The 19,553-nt window shown below is 42.1% G+C and overlaps 1 long non-coding RNA gene across 1 annotated transcript in view; it reads left to right on the top strand.

Moving 5' to 3' along the window:
- The first annotated feature begins 5,470 nt into the window (after positions 1–5,470).
- The window catches only part of LOC147364434 (uncharacterized), a 154,610-nt gene continuing 140,527 nt past the window's right edge, over positions 5,471–19,553 (top strand). Inside the window, exon 1 of the long non-coding RNA XR_015134469.1 lies at positions 5,471–5,868. This is a non-coding gene — a long non-coding RNA (uncharacterized LOC147364434). The remainder of the gene's footprint in view (positions 5,869–19,553) is intronic.

The raw sequence follows: 19,553 nt of genomic DNA on the forward strand, positions 1-19,553 counted from the left end.
GGAAATGGCAAGCCACTCCAGTGTTCTTGCCTGGAGAATCCCAGGGATGGGGGAGCCTGGTGGGCTGCTGTCTATGGGGTCGCACAGAGTTGGACACGACTGAAGCAACTTAGCAGCAGCAGCAGCAGCAGTTCTTTGTCGTGGGGGGCTGCCCTGTGCATTATATGATGTTTTAGCAGCATTCTTGTCCTCTACCAACTAGATTCCAGTAGCATCTCCCTAGTTGTGACAGTCTCAACTTTCCCCAGATATTTTCAAATGTCCCCTGTCCAGAATTTCTCCAGATATTGTCTTTTGTCCCCTGTCAAAATCACCTGTGGTTGAGAACCACTGGTCTAGGTAAAGACTGGAAGGAAGTCAGTCCTCTCCATGGGCTAGGTAACTAACACATTGAACCTGAAATCCAGTTTTTCTGACCTCATAACCTTGGTAGGAGGCAGGACCTCAATGTGATTAAGATCCAGAAACTGAAAGAACTGGATTCAAATCCTCACCCTCTTACTTCCAAGTTATTAACCTCTGTCAGCTGTAGTTTCTAAATCTGTGAAAAAGGGCAATAATAGTATTTACCCTACTCTGTGGGCAAGAGGATTAAGTGAGATAATGTTTACAGAATACTTACCATCGCCTTACTTGATACTTAATAAAGCTGCAATCCATGTGGGCTATTATTATGACAAAACTTCCCAGGCTGAAAAAGATCATCTCTTTTCTTTTGCAAGTATCTTAAAAGTCTGCATGCATTCTGCATTAGACAGCAAAGGCTAAGTGCTATAACAAACAACCTTGAAGTTTAAGTGGCTAAACACAATAAAAATGCACCCAATAGTCCATCACTGGTGTTTCTGGTGGGGCTGCCCCATTCTGGGCAGGTCCAAGCAGTGACACAGGGATACATGTTCCTTCAGTCTTATGCCCTCTCTACCAGAATCCTTCTTGAGCATGAATGTTCTGTGTGGGGGGGTGGGGGGGTGGGGATGGGAAACAAAAAACCAACAACAAAAACTTACAAGACTTCTGGGATCAAATATATTTGAGACATAATGCACTTATAATTTCTTTCTTGGAGATTCAAAGTTTTTGTTAGTGTATGAAGGACTGTGCTGAATTCTACAGTGAAGAAACCCATTGAACTTTGTTTAACCCAGTGTTTCTCAATAAGTCCAACTTATTTGAGAACTGGACTCCCCCTTGTTTATTTTGCTGCACCAGCTGTTAACAACACATGGAACAAACGTTCTGTGGAATGATCTATGGGAAATCTGGATTTTGGTTTTGAGCAGAGAAATGACATCATCAGGCTCGTGTTTCAGAAAGGAAATTCTGGTCTCAGCTGGAAGGTTAGTTTGTAAAGGTGAGTGACTCAGGAAAGAGGGTTTTGTCACAATCCAGGCAATGACAAGGACCTGAACCAGGGCAGTGGCAGTGGGGTGGGACTAGAGATTTAACATGTGTCTTAATCTGATGGAGCTGCCATAACAAAATACCACAGACTGGATGGCTTAAACAGCAGACATTGATTTCTCACAGTTCTGGAGGCTGGCACGTCCAAGATCAAGATTGTGGCAGGTTTAGCTCCGGGGGCCTCTCTTTCTGGCTTGCAGATGGCTTCCTTCTGGTTGTGTCCTCACATGGTAGAGAGAGAGCTCTGGAGTCCCTTGTTCTTCTTCTGAGGGCACTAATCCCACCATGGGGGCTCCACCTTCATGACCTCATCTGATTCTAATCACCTTCTGAAGGTCCACCTTCTAACACCTTCACTGTCGTCACTGTGGAGGTTAGGGCTTCAGTGCATAAATTTTGGGGGGAACAAACATTCAGGTTATAACAAGACATATCAGCAGTAGAATCACTTGGCCTTAGCAGGTAAGTGATGGTGGAAATGAAAATATCATCATTAACTATCCCATGTGACAGGACGCTAGGAGCTGAAACAGAGAACTCAGAGGCTTGGAGGGAAGATGATGCGTCTCTGATGTAGGTAAGTTCATCCACAGGAAAGGTGTCAGAAAGCAGAGAAGGCTCAGGGCAGAGTTTTAGAGAACACCAATTAGGGGAGGTTTGGAAATGAGCAGTCTGAGAGGAGAGAGAAGGGTTGGGTCTGCAGTCTGTCAGAGAAACCATGGAAAAGGTTGTTTCAGGAAGGCCAGTGCACTATCATTTGTAAAATGGATAACTAGTGGGAAGCTGCTGTATAACACAGGGAGCCCAGACTGGTGCTCTGTGATGACCTAGAGGGCTGGGGTGGGAGGGGGGAAGGGAGGTTCAGGAGGGAGGATACGTATATAATTATATATATAATTATGCCTGATTTGTATTGTTGTACAGCAGAAACCAACACAACATTGTAAAGCAGGTACCCTCCAATAAAAAAAAAAAAAAAAAGAAGAAGAAGGCCAGTGCAGGTATTAAATGCTGCAGAGGAGTTTTCTGGAAAGGAGGTGGAAAGCCCCCTTCCAATTTCATCTGCATTAAAAAGCACAGTGTTACAGGATGGGAAATGGAAACTGACCTCAAGGTTTAAGGAGGCAATACAGCTAGCAAGGGTAGCCACTTCTCTGGGGTGTTTGGCTGAACAGAAGGGAGTGGGGAAGGGTTTTAGGGGAGAGAATTCTGTTGGGAAGGAAGCCAAGAGTATGAGGGAGACAGAAGACACCAGAGAAAAGGGGCCTGAGAGAGGGGAAAGAAAGCCCCTTCCTCTGAATGGAGGGCAGCAGGCAATATGGAGAATAAAGCAGAGAAACTGTGAGGTTAAGGCAGGAAAATGGTGAGAGTTTCTTTTTAGAGATTGGACAGAAAGAGTATCTGTTAGGAGACAGAAGAAGAAGAGAGGTGCTTCTGAGGAGATGCCACCAAGCTTCCAAGACTTGTTTTATAAGCAGATTTTTTTCCAAAATGGAAGCATCTTCATTGCTTGTGTTGATCATGACTAGTAATATTAATAAAAATTCTCATTATTCACAAATATTGACAGATGACAGTGAAAAGTGAAATTCACCTATGATCTCACATCTCAGAAATAACCTCCGTTAGATATGCCTCTTTCCAGATTCCTCTCTCTATGCCCCTGTCTCTCTTTCTCTCCATCTCCATTTCTCTCTCTTGTGATTTTATTGCAAAAATGGGATCATGCCCACTTGCTTTGCACCCTGCTTTAGAAAACCAATTCTGGGCATCTTTTCATGTCTGTTCATATGATTCCTACCTTTTCATCATTTTAATGGCTGCATAGCATTCCATTTTGTGGATATATCATAAAGATTTCTGTTCCTTAAGTTATACAATTTAAAAAGTTTTAGAGGCCACATGGGGTTACACAGACATAGGACTAGAAACACAAAAAGTTCTGAAGACAGAAAACAGCCACAGGCTCCAGTGTCATCTTGGAAAATAATTCTGTTTTCTATAATTGTTCCTACTATGATTCCCATAATTCAGTCAGAGGGATTGGGGGCAGGAGGAGAAGGGGACGACAGAGGATGAGATGGCTGGATGGCATCACTGACTCGATGGACGTGAGTCTGAGTGAACTCCAGGAGTTGGTGATGGCCAGGGAGGCCTGGCGTGCTGCGATTCATGGGGTCGCAAAGAGTCAGACACGACTGAGAGACTGAACTGAACTGAACTGAACCTTTCAGTAGCTCCCTGTTGCCTGTAAGATAACTTTTAAACTGTTTCATCTTGTCATTCAAGCCCCCTACTCTGTCCCTGATCTGGCCGTTTGTCCTTTTACATTCCTTGTGGGACCCTCCTCTCCAAGTTAGCTGACTGCCTCAATGTCCCCCAACTATGCTGTGTGGTGTGCACACTGCCTTTTCTCATCTTTCTACCATTTGGAATCTGGCTTACCAGTCTCTTCTTTTGAAAACTGGCTCCCCTGGAAGCCCTTGGCTGAGAGAGTATCTCACTTCTCTGTATCCCTGTGGCACTTCTTGGCTCATCTTGCTCTTTAGTTTTCATTCTACCATCTCTTCTTGTTAGTTACGTTTTCCTGTAATGTAACTAACGTTACGGCCTCCTATGGCACATATAAACCCCCTCCCCCCGACCCCTGTGTCCACGTTAGTGACTGATACTATAGGCTGTAAACTATAGGCTATGACACTAAGGGTTTCATAGGTGATGCTAGTGGTAAAGAACCCGCCTGCCAATGCAGGAGACATAAAAGATGTGGGTTTGATCCCTGGGTCAGGAAGATCCCCTGGAGGAGGAGGATCTTCCATGGCAACCCACTCCAGTTTTCTTGCCTGGAGAATCCCATGGACAGAGGAGCCTGGTGGGCTACAGGGCATGGAATTGCAGAGTCAGACACAACTGAAGTGACATAGCACATGAAACTAAAGACTAAAAATCTTTCTGTGATCTTAGTGGTGGCCACATTTTACTCCCTGATAGCTCAGATGGTAAAGAATCTGCCTGCAATGCAGGTGATCAGGGTTCAATCCCTGGGTCAGGAAGATCCCCTGAGAAGGGCATGGCAACCCACTCCAGTATTCTTGCCTGGAGATCCCATGGACAGAGGAGCCTGGTGGGCTATAGTCCATGGAGTTGTAAAGAGTCAAGCACGACTGAGCAACTAACACTTTCACCTCCCACAGCCTGACTTTGGCAGCCAGAGGCTCTCTGAACACTAGTTCTCCCTGCCCAGAGAGCTGGATGCTATTATACATACACTGCGGCCCCTTCCATCCTTTGATTTACTTAAAAAATATTTAACAGATATTCAAAAGCACTTTCCACTCCCCTCTCCCATGGTTGTGCCATTGGCTAGGACTTTGATGATTTTGTACTTTCAGATTTCACCTTTAAGAACGTTATCATCTTCTCTCCCCCAGTACTGGGGGCGCTAACCCCAGACAATGGGGATGCAAACACGTGATCTGTCTTGTAAGGCAAAGTCTCCTTGAGATCTGCTCTAGTCATAGCATCTTCAGTCCTTTTTCATAACAATTTTTCTTCATCAAGATATTTCAGATGTATTAAATAATCCCTATACTTAAAGGTCATGTTTTATAGCAACTTTTAAATAAATCAGTATGCCAGAAGATTGTTTTATTATAAATTCTTCCTTTACATGCAGGCGTCAAAAGCTATTCCTGGCTGTTTTATTCTCTAGGCCATTTTATGGCCTTATTTTTCTGCATCAGAAAACTTCAAGTGTTAGAGTATCTTCTGCTACCTTCCTCATTAGTCAAAGGAGAGACCTTACTCTGCCCTCCCACATCATCCCTCCTGTTACTGCCCACACATCTCTTCTTTACAATATTAAGCAAAAGATAGTTTTGTAAGGTATGTGCCTGTGTTGAAAGTATTACCCCTTCAGTCAGTCCCCAGCAAGGGTCCTCCTGCCCCAGGTGTCACTCATGCCAATAGAATGAGATGGAGTTCGACTCAGAAGCATGGGAAAGCTTTATTCTTCAAACAATGAAGGGCGTGAGCTCTTGCTCTAGAGCACTAGGTCTCCTGAAAAGTCCTTGGCAACAGGCCAAAAGCAGGGCTGTTTTACAGAGTTCTTGTCAGCAGGGAGGGGGCAGAGTTCTTCCTGGTTGGGTGTATCTGTGCTGCTCACAGGTGCTCCGGCTTGAAGTGGCAGGGCCAGCATCTCTGCACACAGCCCTCCACTGCAATCTTCTGAGCACGGCCCACCAAGCTGAGGTGCCGGGTGCAGCATCTCTGCACACGGCACACCACTGCCGCCATCTTGAACTGCAGAGTTTTCCGTAGTGTCCCTGAACAGACTGCAAAGCTGAGGTGTCGGCGTAGCTATGCCGCGCTAGGAACTCTTGTCTGGAGTTCCCGGTGGTGTACCTCCATCCTCGGTACCCTAGGAGCAAGACAAACCAGACTAAACACAAAGGACCAAAAAAGGTTAGACTTTATCTTTTCCAGATTTTATTTCCTGGGAATTGTTAATGGGCTTTGCTGGTAACAGATATATAACATCATGACTCAACTAGGATCTTTCCAATACCAAGACACTTTCTCAGTTTGAATTTAGTTTCCTCCCTCCCTTTCTAATTTTTTGCGAAGCCCTCTAGTTCCAACAGAGCTTGCTAGCTCTGACTAGATCACTTACCACCTCACATACTACCTCACTTAGTAGCTCTGTGACCGAGTCTCTGAGCCTCCTTTTCCTCATCTGTAGGATGGGAAATACTACCTTCTTTTATACAAAGAGTCAAAATGCCCTAGCATTTTGGCATATAGGAGGAGTTTAAGAGATGTGAAGTCCTTTCCATCCTCTTTCTGCCTAAATGATATCTTAGAACAGTGGGCCTCAAACTTGCATGTATAAGAAACACCTGGGGTATTTGGAAAAAACCAAATTCCAATGCCCCGTCCAGAGTCTGACTAATTAGCTCTAGATGGGGCGTTTTTAATAACCGGTGATTCTAACACAGGTGGCTGAGAGACCACCCTCTGAGAGATCTTACATTAGAATCAGGATTGTATGAAGGTAGAGCTGGAAGGGCCTCTAGATGACTTCATTCAATACTCACTCTCCATTTGGCTGACAGAGAAACTGAGTTTAGGTGACTCACCCAAGGTCACGTAGGGAGGCAATGACTGAGCTAAAGTGGGAGCTCATGTTCCCTGACTCACAGGGTGAGTGGCTGTGCCAGGCGGCCACCTCCTCTTTATTAGGAAACAGGGCCTTTTCTGGCTCCAGTTGAGGTTTCCCTGAGCAACTCCTTGGCAATGAATTAAGGGCTCAGACTTCTTAGTCAAAAGGTCTTCTAGAAACTGTTTTCTGTAAGGAATGCTCTTGTATAGCAGTGTATACAACCTTTCCATTGCCTTGTTGAGAGCACCTGCAGATTAGGAAAAATTTATTCAGGTATTTCTTTGATGATAGTGGGTATCTTGCCACCCTGTTAAATTTTCTTCTGGCATTCTCTTTAATCGAAGGCTGTAATGCTTTTGAATGAAAAACATTCCTTTTGCTCATTTTAACTCTTTCATTGTAAGGTAAAACACAAATAGAAAAAAAGACATACACAAAAAAACACTAGGTTAGTGGATTTTTATAAGGTTAACATCCTTCAAACCACCACTCAAGTGAAGGCACAGAATTCTGCCATCTGCCCCAGAAGTCCTTCCATGTACTCTGTCTCAATGACAAACTCCACCATCCCTCCCAAAGTAACTACAGTCATGACTTCTATGGTAATCATTTCCATAGTTTGGTTACCTGCTTTGTGCATCTCTAGACAACAAAGTTTGACTTTGCTCTTTAGAAAACTGACCTGTCTCTGAGATCTCCTAAACCTCTCATTCCTATCTAATCCTTTCTCTTTCTTACCATTTATCTTTTGAAAAACCTGATCTATCTGACCTATAGAGTTTCTTACAGGTTTGGTTTTGCTAATTACCAGAGGTTTGATCAAACTCGTAACATTGTTTTAACTGGATTGTTAGTATTAAGTGTTCTTTCATCAGGAGGCATGTAATGTCTGGTTTTCACTCTTTTTCTCTTATATTAGCAATTATTGATGCTCAATGCTTCAATCCATTAATTCATTGGAGGTTGCAAGATAGTAATAGTCTATTATTTTGTTTTCATTTATTTATTGGAATAATTTTATAAGACGAGGTCACTCCTCATCTACTGTTCTTCTGTTGGCCACAATTTCGTCTGGGTGAAAGGTACACTTCCTTGTGTTCCTTGTAGTTTTGTATGACCATTTGACTACAGCTTCCCTTGTAGCTCAGTTGGTAAAGAATCTGCCTGCAATGCAGGAAACCTGGGTTTGATCCCTGTGTTGGGAAGAGCCCCTAGAGAAGGAAATGGCAACCCATTCCAGTATTCTTGACTGGAAAATCCCATAGACAGAGAAACCTGGCAGGCTACAGTCCATGGAGTCACAGAGTCGGACATGACTTAGCGACTAAAACACACACACACGCACATGCACGCACATGACTACATTCTGGCCAATGAGCTACAAATGGAAGAATCCTATGCAACTTCTAGAAAGTATCTCTCTCCTCTTTTTAAAACTTTTATCGGAGTTTAGTTGATTTACAGTGTTGTGTTTCGGGTGGACAGCAAAGTGATACAGTTATACATATAAATATATCCATTCTTTTTCAGATTCTTTTCCCAGATAGGTTGTTGCAAAAAATTGAGTAGTTCCCTGTGCTATACAGTAGTCCTTCTCTGTTATCTATTTTATATATAGTAGTGTATGTATATTAATCCCAGACTCCTAATTTACCTCTTCTCTGAACATTTCCTCTTTGATAACCATAAGTTTGTTTTTGAAATCTGTGTGTCTATTTCTGTTTTGTGTAAGTTCATTTATATAATTTTCAACAATTAGATTCCACATATGAACGATATCTTTGTCTTACTTCATTCAGTATGATAATCTCTAGGTCCATCCGTGTTGCTACAAATGGCACTATTTTGTTCTTTTTTATGGCTGAGTAATAGTCTATGTATATATGTACCATATCTTCTTTATCCATTCTTCTCTTGATGGACATTTAGATTGCCTCTGCCTTTGGCTATTGTAAATAGTGCTGCAGTGAACACTGGGGTGCATGTATCTTTTAAAAAATACGTCCCCCCCCCCACCAGATGTATGCCTAGGAGTGAGATAGCTGGGTCATTTGGTAGCTCTATTTTAAGTTTTTAAAGAAACCTCCATACTGTTTTCCCTACTGGTTGTACCAATGTACATTTCCATCAACAGTGTAAAAGAATTCCCTTTCCTCCACATCTGCAGAATTTACTGTTTGTAGGCTTTCTGATGATGGCCATTCTGAGTGGTATGAGCTGCTAATGATACCTCACTGTACTTTTGATTTGCATTTCTCTGATAATTAGTGATGTTGAGCCCTTTTTAATGTGCTTTTTGGCCATCTGTGCCAAGATACTTCAGTATTCTTGCCTTGAGAACCCCATGAACAGTATGAAAAGGCAAAAAGATAGGACACTGAAAGATGAGCTCCTCAGGTCGGTAGGTGAGCAATTATGCTACTACAGATCAGTGGAGAAATAACTCCAGAAAGAATGAAGAGATGGAGCCAAAGCAAAACAACACCCAGTTGTGGATGTGACCGGTGAGACAAGCAAAGCCCGATGCTGTAAAGAGCAATATTGCATAGGAACCTGGAATGTTAGGTCCATGAATCAAGGCAAATTGGAAGTGGTCAAACAGGAGATGGCAAGAGTGAACATTGACATTTTAGGAATCAGCAAACTAAAATGGACTGGAATGGGTGAATTTAACTCAGATGACCATTGTATCTACTACTGTGGGCAGGAATCCCTTAGAAGAAATGAAGTAGCCATCATAGTCAACAAGAGTCCGAAATGCAGTACTTGGATGCAATCTCAAAAACAACAGAATGATCTCTGACCGTTTTCAAGGCAAACCATTCAATACCACTGTAATCCAAGTCTGTACTCTGATCAGTAATGCTGAAGAAGCTGAAGTTGAACGGTTCTATGAAGATCTACAAGACCTTCTAGAACTAACACCCAAAAAATATGTCCTTTTCATTAGAGGGGACTGGAATGCAAAAGTAGGAAGTCAAGAAACACCTGGAGTAAGGCAAATTTGGCCTTGGAGTACAGAATGAAGCAGGGCAAAGGCTAATAGAGTTTTGCCAAGAGAACGCACTGGTCATGACAAACACCCTCTTTCAACAACACAAGAGAAGATCTTCACATGGACATCACCAGATGGTCAATACCAAAATCAGATTGATTATATTCTTTGCATCCAAAATGGAGAAGCTCTATACAGTCAGCAAAAACAAGACCAGGAACTGACTGTGGCTCAGATCATGAACTCATTGCCAAATTCAGACTGAAATTGAAGAAAGTAGGGAAAACCACTAGACCATTCAGGTATGACCTAAATCACATCCCTTATGATTATACAGTGGAAGTGAGAAATAGATTCAAGGGATTAGATCTGATAGACAGAATGCCTGAGGAACTATGGTCAGAGGTTCGTGACATTGTACAGGAAACAGGGATCAAGACCATCCCCAAGAAAAAGAAATGCAAAAAAGTAAAATGGCTGTCTGAGGAGGCCTTACAAATAGCTCTGAAAAGAGAAGTGAAAAGCAAAGGAGAAAAGGAAAGATATACTCATTTGAATGAAGAGTTCCAAAGAAAAGCAAGGAGAGATAAGAAAGCCTTCCTCAGCAATCAGTGAAAAGAAATAGAAGAAAACAACAGAATGGGAAGGACTAGAGACCTCTTCAAGAAAATTAGAGATACCAAGGGAACATTTCATACAAAGATGGGCTCGATAAAGGACAGAAATTGTATGGACCTAACAGAAGCAGAAGATATTAAGAAGAGGTGGCAAGAATACACAGAAGAACTATACAAAAAAGATCTTCATGGCCCAGATAATTACAATGGTATGATCACTCACCTAGAGCCAGACATCCTGAAATATAAAGTCAAGTGGGTCTTAGGAAGCATCACTATGAACAAAGCTAGTGGAGGTGATGGAATTCCAGTTGAGCTATTTCAAATCCTAAAAGATGATGCCGTGAAAGTGCTGCATTCAATATGCCAGCAAATTTGGAAAACTCAGCAGTGGCCACAGGACTGGAAAAGGTCAGTTTTCATTCCAATCCCAAAGAAAGGCAATGCCAAAGAATGCTCAAACAACTGCACAATTGTACTCATCTCACACAAAAGTAAAAAAATTGTCCAAGCCTGGTTTCAACAGTACATGAACTGTGAACTTCCAGATGTTCAAGCTGGTTTTATTTTATTTTATTTTTTTTCAAGCTGGTTTTAGAAAAGGCAGAAGAACCAGAGATCAAATTGCCAACATCTGCTGGATCATCAAAAAAGCAAGAGCGTTTCAGAAAAACATCTATTTCTGCTTTATTGACTATGCCAAACCTTTGACTGTGTGGATCACAATAAACTGTGGAAAATTCTGAAAGAGATGGGAATACCAGACCACCTGACCTGCCTCTTGAGAAATCTGTATGCAGGTCAGGAATCAACAGTTAGAACTGGACATGGAACAACAGATTGGTTCCAAATAGGAAAAGGAGTACGTCAAGGCTGTATATTGTTACCCTGTTTATTTAACTTCTATGCAGAGTACATCATGAGAACCGCTGGGTTGGATGAAGCACAAGCTGGAATCAAATTTCTGGGAGAAATATCAATAACTTCAGATATGCAGATAACACCACCCTTATGGCAGAAAGTGAAGAAGAACTAAAGAGCCTCTTGATTAAAGTGAAAGAGGAGAGTGAAAAAGTTGGCTTGAAGCTCAACATTCAGAAAACGAAGATCATGGCATCTGGTCCCATCACTTCATGATAAATAGATGGAGAAACAGTGTCAGACTTTATTTTCTTGGGCTCCAAAATCACTGTAGGTGTTGACTGCAGCCATGAAATTAAAGGCTGCTTACTCCTTGGAAGAAAAGTTATGACCAACCTAGACAGCATATTAAAAAGCAGAGACATTACTTTGCCAACAAAGTTCTGTCTCATTAAACCTATGGTTTTTCCAGTAGTCATGTATGGCTATGACAGTTGGATTATAAAGAAAGCTGAACACCAAAGAATTGATGCTTTTGAACTGTGGTGTTGGAGAAGACTCTTGAGAGTCCCTTGGACTGCAAAGAGATCCAACCAGTCCATCCTAAAGGAGATCAGTCCCGGGTGTTCATTGGAAGGACTGATGTTGAAGCTGAAACTCCAAAACTTTGGCCACCTGATGCAAAGAACTGACTCACTGGAAAAGACTCAGATGCTGGGAAAAATTGAAGACAGGAGGAGAAGGGGACGACATGGTATGAGATGGTTGGATGGCATCACTGACTCAATGGACATGAGTTTGGGTAGACTCTGGCAGTTGGTGATAGACAGGGAGGCCTGGCGTGCTGCAGTCCATGTGGTCTCAAGGAGCTGGACATGACTGAGTGACTGAACTGAACTGAATTGAACTTGGCCATCTGTATGTCTTCTTCAGAGAAATTCCTTTTAGATCTTCCACCCATTTTTCAATTGGATTTTTTTTTTAATGTAGAGATGCATGAACTGTTTGTATATTTTGGAAATTAATTCCTTATTGCATCATTTGAAAATATTTTCTTCCATTCTGTAGGTGGTCTTTTAATTTTGTTGATGGTTTCCCTTGCCTTGCAATAGCTTTGAACTTTAATTATGTCCAGTTTGTTTATTTTTGTTTTTATTTTCATTACTCTAAGAGGTCGAAAAAAAAGACATTGCTGCAGTTTATGTCAAAGAATATTTTTGCCTATATTTTCTCCAAGGGTTTTATAGTGTCCAGCCTTACATTTAGTGTTTGATCTATTTTGAATTAATTTTTTGTCCTATGTTAGAGAATGTTTAGAAGGCAGAGGTTAGAGAATGTTTTTAAAGGCAGAGGAGGAGTTTTTTTTTTGCCTCATCTTCCTTCGTAAGAAGGCGAGTATATGGGAGACTTACGGAAGATAAGGGCTAGTTAGTAAACTTTGTTTTATAGACTGTTCTGGAATGGGCTTCCCTAGTGGCTCACTTGGTAAAGAATCTGCCTACAATGCAAGAGACCCAGGTGCAATTTCTGGGTCAAGAAGATCCCCTGAAGGAGGAAACAGCCACCCACTCCAGTATTCTTGCCTGGGAAATCCCATGGACAGAGGAGCCTGGTGGGCTACAGTCCTTGGGCTCGCAGAGTCAAACGTGACTGAGTGACTAACATTTTCACTTTTTTCACTGGTGGGCTGATAAGAATCTAGAGATGTCTCTGGTGATTAATTTCTATCCTTCCTGTTAGAGAGTGGAGGGGGAACATCTTTACAGATTTATGTCCCACTCCCTGGTGGCTCAGAGGTTAAAGCATCTGCCTGCAATGTGGGAGACCCAGGTTTGATCCCTGGGTCGGGAAGATCCCCTTGAGAAGGAAATGGCAACCCACTCCAGTATTCTTGCCTGGAGAATCTCCCATGGAGGGAGGAGCCTGGTAGGCTGTAGTCCACGGACTACACGTGTACACGTGTAGAGTCAGACGTGACTGAGCGACTTCACTTTGACTTTTGGCTCAGGCAAAAAGAGGGAGGACAGAAAACTTTTATTTGCTCCTTTTCAATTGCATTCAGCTCACAAATCCTTATGCTCAAGTGGCATATTTGGAGTGGCATATTCTGCTACCCTTCACCTTGATATATATAAAGTTTTTATATGAATTTGCTCAGGCTGTTGTAACAAAGAACCACAAGCTGGGTGGCTTAAAATAACAGAAATGTCTTCTTTCACAGTTCTGGAGCCCAGAAATGTGAAAGCAAGGTGTCCACAGGGCCACACTCCCTGTGAAATCTCTAGGGGAGGGTCCTTCTTTGCCTCCTCCTAGCTTCTGGTGGTTGCTGGTAACCTTGGCATTCCTTGTTTTGGAGCTTCATCACTGTGTCTTCTCTTTTTTAAGGACATCAATCATATTGAAGTTTTCCCATTCTAATCAGTACAATCCTATCTTAACTAATTACATGTCCAAAGACCTCTATTTTTAAACAAGGTCATCCTCACAGGAACCTGGGGTTAGGACTTCCCTCTTTTAGGGGAATATAGTTCAGTCCAGATCAATGCCTGTGCTCCTTCCCAGTGGAGTGGGTGAGTAGGCAGTTGGCTGTGTGGGTCCATAGTGATAAGGCTGTGGAGACAGAGGAAGATGGCAAGGAACAAATAGAGACAATGGAGTGTGAAAATGCTAAAATAAAGATATGAAGAAAATGTAAGTGGAGATAGAAAGTGTGGGCTGTGGGGGAGAGAGGGCAGAGGGGCCCACGGAGAAGAGTTAAAATTGATTCTGATGCTGAGTGGGATCCTTCAGGCAGACAAGGAGCAATGTGAGCAGAAGCATGAAGACTTGAGCAGTCTGTGGCAGCCAGGGACTGACATGTTGTCTTTGGGGTAGCTAGAATGGAGGGTGTCTTGTGGCCTTGAGTCTTGAGGGACTTGGGTTTTGTGCTAAAGTCTTTGCATGTAACCCTAAGGGAAGAGGAGCCCCTAAGGGCTTCTAGTGGGATCCATGAGATCAGATTTGAGTCTTAAACTAGCTGGGAAGGCAGCATTGTAAATGGTCTGAAGAGGTTTTTGTGGGGGTTTTAGTGAGCCTGGGAGATCATTAGCTGCACTACACCTGCCTCCCACACATTCGAACTCTGATACCTGACTTCTAGACCCACTCTGGCCCCTGTGGTTTTGCTGACTGTCTCACCAACAGAGTAGAAGTGTTCCCTTTTCTCCACATCCTCTCCAGCATTTATTGTCTGTAGATTTTTTTGATAAGGGTTCTTCTGACCAGCGTGAGGTGATACCTTGTTGTAGTTTGCTTTGCATTTCTCTGATAATTAGTGATGTTTAGCATCTTTTCATGGTTTTTTTTTTTTGCCATCTATATGTCTCCTTTGGAGAAATGTCTATTTAGATCTGCCTATTTATTTATTTATTTTGACATAGAGCTGCAAGAGCTGTTTGAATATGTGCCAGGTTTATTTTATTTTTTAACTTTACAATATTGTATTGACTTTGCCATATATCAACATGAATCTGCCACAGGTATACATGTGTTCCCTATCCTGAACCCTCCTCCCTCCTCCCTCCCCATACCATCCCTCTGGGTCGTCCCAGTGCACCAGCCCCAAGCATCCAGTATCGTGCATCGAACCTGGACTGGCGATTCATTTCATATGATATTATACATGTTTCATGTTTCAATGCCATTATCCCAAATCATCCCACCCTCTTCCTCTCCCACAGAGTCCAAAAGACTGTTCTATATACATCAATGTCTCTTTTGTTGTCTCGTATACAGGGTTATTGTTACCATCTTTCTAAATTCCATATATATGCATTAGTATACTATATTGGTGTTTTTCTTTCTGGCTTACTTCACTCTGTATAATAGGCTCCAGTGCCAGGTTTAGAATTAAATATTTTTATGTGTATCTTTATCTTTGGTTTGACCCTGAAAGTTAAGTCAATATTCATATCACACAATAGAAATTATAATCACCCCAGCCTTACAGAGGAGGAGAACGGAGGCCCAGAAAAGGTAAGTCACTTGCCCAAGGACACACAAATAGAGGAGTCAGGATTTGAACCCCTTGTAGCTTTCTAGAGTGATGGGCATACACATAGCTTCAGGTTGAGCTCTCTCCCTAGCCCTTCAGGAATCTGCTTTTAGAAAACAGGTATATTATTCTTAGAGGCATCAGTTAATAATAAGGCAGTCATTACCCCAAGTTCCTTCCATTTTGATAGGGGGTGCCACATTAATGGCTTGAGCAATACTGCCAATCCTGGGAAAGTAATAGAATCACCAAGGGAGTGTTAAAAATATCTAGATTTCCTGCCTCCACTACAGTCTGCTTATAGAAGAATTTTTCAGGATGAATTTTAGAATCTGTATTTCTGAAAAGCTTCCAAGAGATCATTTATAGATAGAAAATATAGAAACTATAAAATAAAGGAGTACAAGAAAATATAGGCATTTTAAAATTTAAATTTTACTACAAAGTTGGTCAGTTCAGTTCAGTTGCTCAGTCATGTCTGACTCTTTGCGACCACATGGACTGAAGCACGCCAGGCTTCCCTGTCCATCACCAACTCCCAGAGCTTGCTCAAAGTCATGTCCATTGAGTCAGTGATGCCATCCAACCATCTCATTCTATGTTGTTCCCTTCTCCTCCTGCCTTCAGTCTTCCCAGCATCAGGGTCTTTTCCATTGAGTCAGTTCTTCGCATCAAGTGGCCAAAGTATTGGAGTTTCAGCTTCAGCATCAGTCCTTCCAGTGAATATTCAGGACTGATTTCCTTCAAGATGGACTGGTTGGATCTCCTTGCAATCCAAGGGACCCTCAGGAGTCTTCTCCAACACCATAGTTCAAAAGCATAAATTCTTTGGCACTCAGCTTTCTTTATAGTCCAACTCTCACATCCGTACATGACTACTGGAAAAACAATAGCTTTGGCTATATGGACTTCTGTCAGCAAAGTAACATCTCTGCTTTTTACTATGCTGTCTAGATTTGTAATAGCGTTTCTTCCAAGGAGCACGTATCTTATCATTTCATGGAGGCAGTCAACCATCTGCAGTGATTTTGGAGCTCAAGAAAATAAAGTCTGTCACTGTTTCCATTGTTTAGCCATCTATTTGCCGTGAAGTGATGGGACTGGATGCCATGATCTTAGTTTAAAGTTGATACACAGTGATAGTTTGCGGAACATAGTTGTAACACATATGGCAGGTGTTAGGTGTAAGTTGGGGCACCACTAACTGCTATAGGTACCAACTCATTACTCCTACGGTTTAACACAATGGAAATCAACTTCTCACTCATATGAAGTCCATGATGTTTGGATGCAGCCGTCTTCCAGCCATGCGTTTGGGAACGCAGGCTCTTTCCATTTTGTGCCTTTTAGTCATTAACATGTGGCTTCCAAGGTTGTTGGGGAAGACCATTAGGAGGGACACTCACAAGTGGGCATTTTATGACCTGGATCTGAGAGTGAAGCACACTTACAGCATGCTTCAGCAGCTGAAACTTGGTCTATCAATATGTCCAAGCACCAGGGAGGCTGGGGCATGTAGTCTGGCTGTTCCCAGGAGGGTGAAGATACAGGTTAGGTGAACTGTTAGCCTGTTTCTATTCCAAAGAATTAATATCTTACAAGTTGATAATAAAAAGGCAACTAGATAACCAACAAGGACTGACTATATAGCACAGAGAACTCTACTCAATATATGAAATAATCTAAATGGGAGAAGAAATTGAAAAGGATAGATGCATATATATGAATAATTTAACCACTCTACTGTATACCTGCAACTAACACAACATTGGTAATCAACTATAATCCAATATAAAACCAAAATTTATAAAAAGCAATCAATCCAATTAAAAATGGGCAGAGAATAAGGACAGACTATTCACAGTAACACAAACCCAAATGACTAATGAACATGAAAAACATGCTCAAGGTCTCTGATAGACAGAAAAATGTAAAAAAAAAGAGTAACAATAGGTTATCACTCTCCACCCATCAGACTGACAGAAACTAGAGAATGATAACACCTACTACTGGTGGGAAGCAGGATTGAGTACACTTGTACTCTGTTGGTAGAGGGGTAGATTGCTACAACATTTTGGAAAGAAATCTGGCATTAGCAGTTAAAATTGAAGACGTGCATCACTTCAACTTAGTGATTCCATTGCCGAGAATCTCTTTCATAGGATAGAAGTAGTGTTTATAGATAGATATGTCCTAGAATATTTGTTGCATAGAGATAAAAATAAATGTAAAATTTCCATCAGTAGGGGAATAGTTCAATGCGCTGTCACTATCAATATTACGGGATGTTTTGAACTTTTAAAAAAGATGACAAAGGTATTCCCATGAGGGTTAAACAAGGAAATTGAGAGTCGGCAAAATGTATATGATTGCTCTTTAAAAAAATGGATAAATCAAAGGATAATCCAGATCTTCCTTTTAAACCTGTCATTGTTTTCATTTCCATCATTAGTCAATGCCTGTCTGTGTGTGCATATAATTGATGAGCATAGAAAAAGTTGTTAACTTTGGTAACCTGGGCCAGATTGTGGGTAACAGGGGGCAGAGGCAGAGTAAGAAGGTAACCTCCCCTCCCCAAGCCACATGTAAAGAGGTAGCAGTAAAAATAGCATGTGTGACAAGACCTCATAAAACCCATATATTATATATAAATAAGGTCATGATATGTTAGTGATGGTTATCTCAGGGTAGAATTTCAGGTGAGTTTTATTTTCTTATATCTTTATATATTGTTTAACATTTTACAATAAACATTTATTTCTTAGAGACCAATGAGCTTTTTCATTATATAAAAAATAAAAAGCTTCCTGAATGATTCTGATCATTAACCAGGCTTCAGTTCAGTTCAGTTCAGTCGCTCAGTCATGTCCCGACTCTTTGCGACCCTATGAACCACAGCACACCAGGCCTCCCTGTGCATCACCAACTCCCAGAGTTCACCCAAACCCATGTCTATTGAATTGGTGATGCCATCCAACCGTCTCATCCTCTGTCATCCCCTTATCCTCCTGCCCTCAATCTTTCCCAGCATCAGGGTCTTTTCAAATGAGTCAGCTCTTTGCATCAGGTGGCCAAAGGATTGGAGTTTCAGCTTCAATATCAGTCCTTCCAATGAACCCCCAGGCCTGATCTCCTTTAGGATGGACTGGTTGGATCTCCTTGCAGTCCAAGGGACTCTCAAGAGTCTTTTCTAACACCACAGTTCAAAAGCATCAGTTTGTTCTTTATAGTCCAACTGTCACATCCATAAATGACTACTGGAAAAACCATAGGTTTAACTAGACAGAACTTTGTTGACAAAGTAATGTCTCTGCCTTTTAATATGCTGTCTAGGTTGGTCATAACTTTTCTTCCAAGTAGTAAGCATCTTTTAATCTCATGACTTAGGAAGTTAAAAAAAAAATTCAATCATCAGAAAGCAGAGTGTTTAAGAAAGCACTTCTGAGTGAGGTGGCCTTGCTGGGACCCTAGAAGCCACTCACCCTGGATCATTTGCCATTTGTAGCATGCTAAGACTGGCTCTGAGGGAAAGCGACAATTAGATGGGGTGTGAGATGTCTGGGGAATATGAGGATTGACTCCTGGTAAACATCAGTTTGTGGTTCAAGTGTTGGTTCTGAAAGTTCTTGGTTGGGACAGGATAATTAGTGGAGAGGTGGATGGCAGGAAAGCAGTGATGCTCAGGGGGTGGGGCAAAGGCCTTGTTGCCATCCAGGCTGGAGTTTGAATCTGGGCCCTGCTACTCACTAGACACATTACTCCACCTGCTTGGGCCTGCATTTTCTTGTTAGGAAAAGTGAGGATAATGATGCCTCCATGGCTATGTGCATGCTGGAGGTGGCCCAGTTGGTGTTGTATTTGTATTGGCTTGTAGGAAAGCTCAAGGCCATGGTCCTGGGAGAGCCTGTTGCTCAGCTCAGTGGGTAATGAGGGGCAAGGAGCATCAGCAAGGCTTGAGGAAATGCAGGCCATGGAAAAGAAGAGAGGCTCAGGCATGCCTGGCTGAGGGCCTCTGCAATTCCTGACCCTCTTGCCCTCTGGACTCAATGTCCTGTACTTTCTTTCCTTAGTAAATTCTTGTGGATTGGAATTAGGTGACTGTGATGGAATAAATGATTTCTTTTTATTTTTAAAATTTTTAATTAAAATAAATTTTGTTTTGGCCACACCAAGTAGTTTGTGGTATCTTAGTTCCATGACCAGGGATTGATCCCTGGCCCTTAGCAGCGAAAGTGCATAGTCCTAACCACTTGGTACCAGGGAATTTCTGCCCCAGACTGAATGTTTGTGTGCCTACCAAATTAATATGTTGAGGCCCCAACCCCCAATATGACTGTATTTGGAGATGGGGCCTCCAAGGGAGTAGTTAAGTTTAAAAGAGGTCATAAGGATGGTGGAGACTTGACCCGATAGGTTTATTGCCTTATAAAAGAGACCCCAGAGAGCTTGCTCTCCGCACTCACATACCTTGGAAAGGCCACG

This window comes from Bos grunniens, chromosome 10 (assembly GCF_055505025.1).
Source record: "Bos grunniens cultivar Pamir isolate PY7600 chromosome 10, Bosgru_T2T1.0, whole genome shotgun sequence".
NCBI classification, from domain to species: Eukaryota; Metazoa; Chordata; class Mammalia; order Artiodactyla; family Bovidae; genus Bos; species Bos grunniens.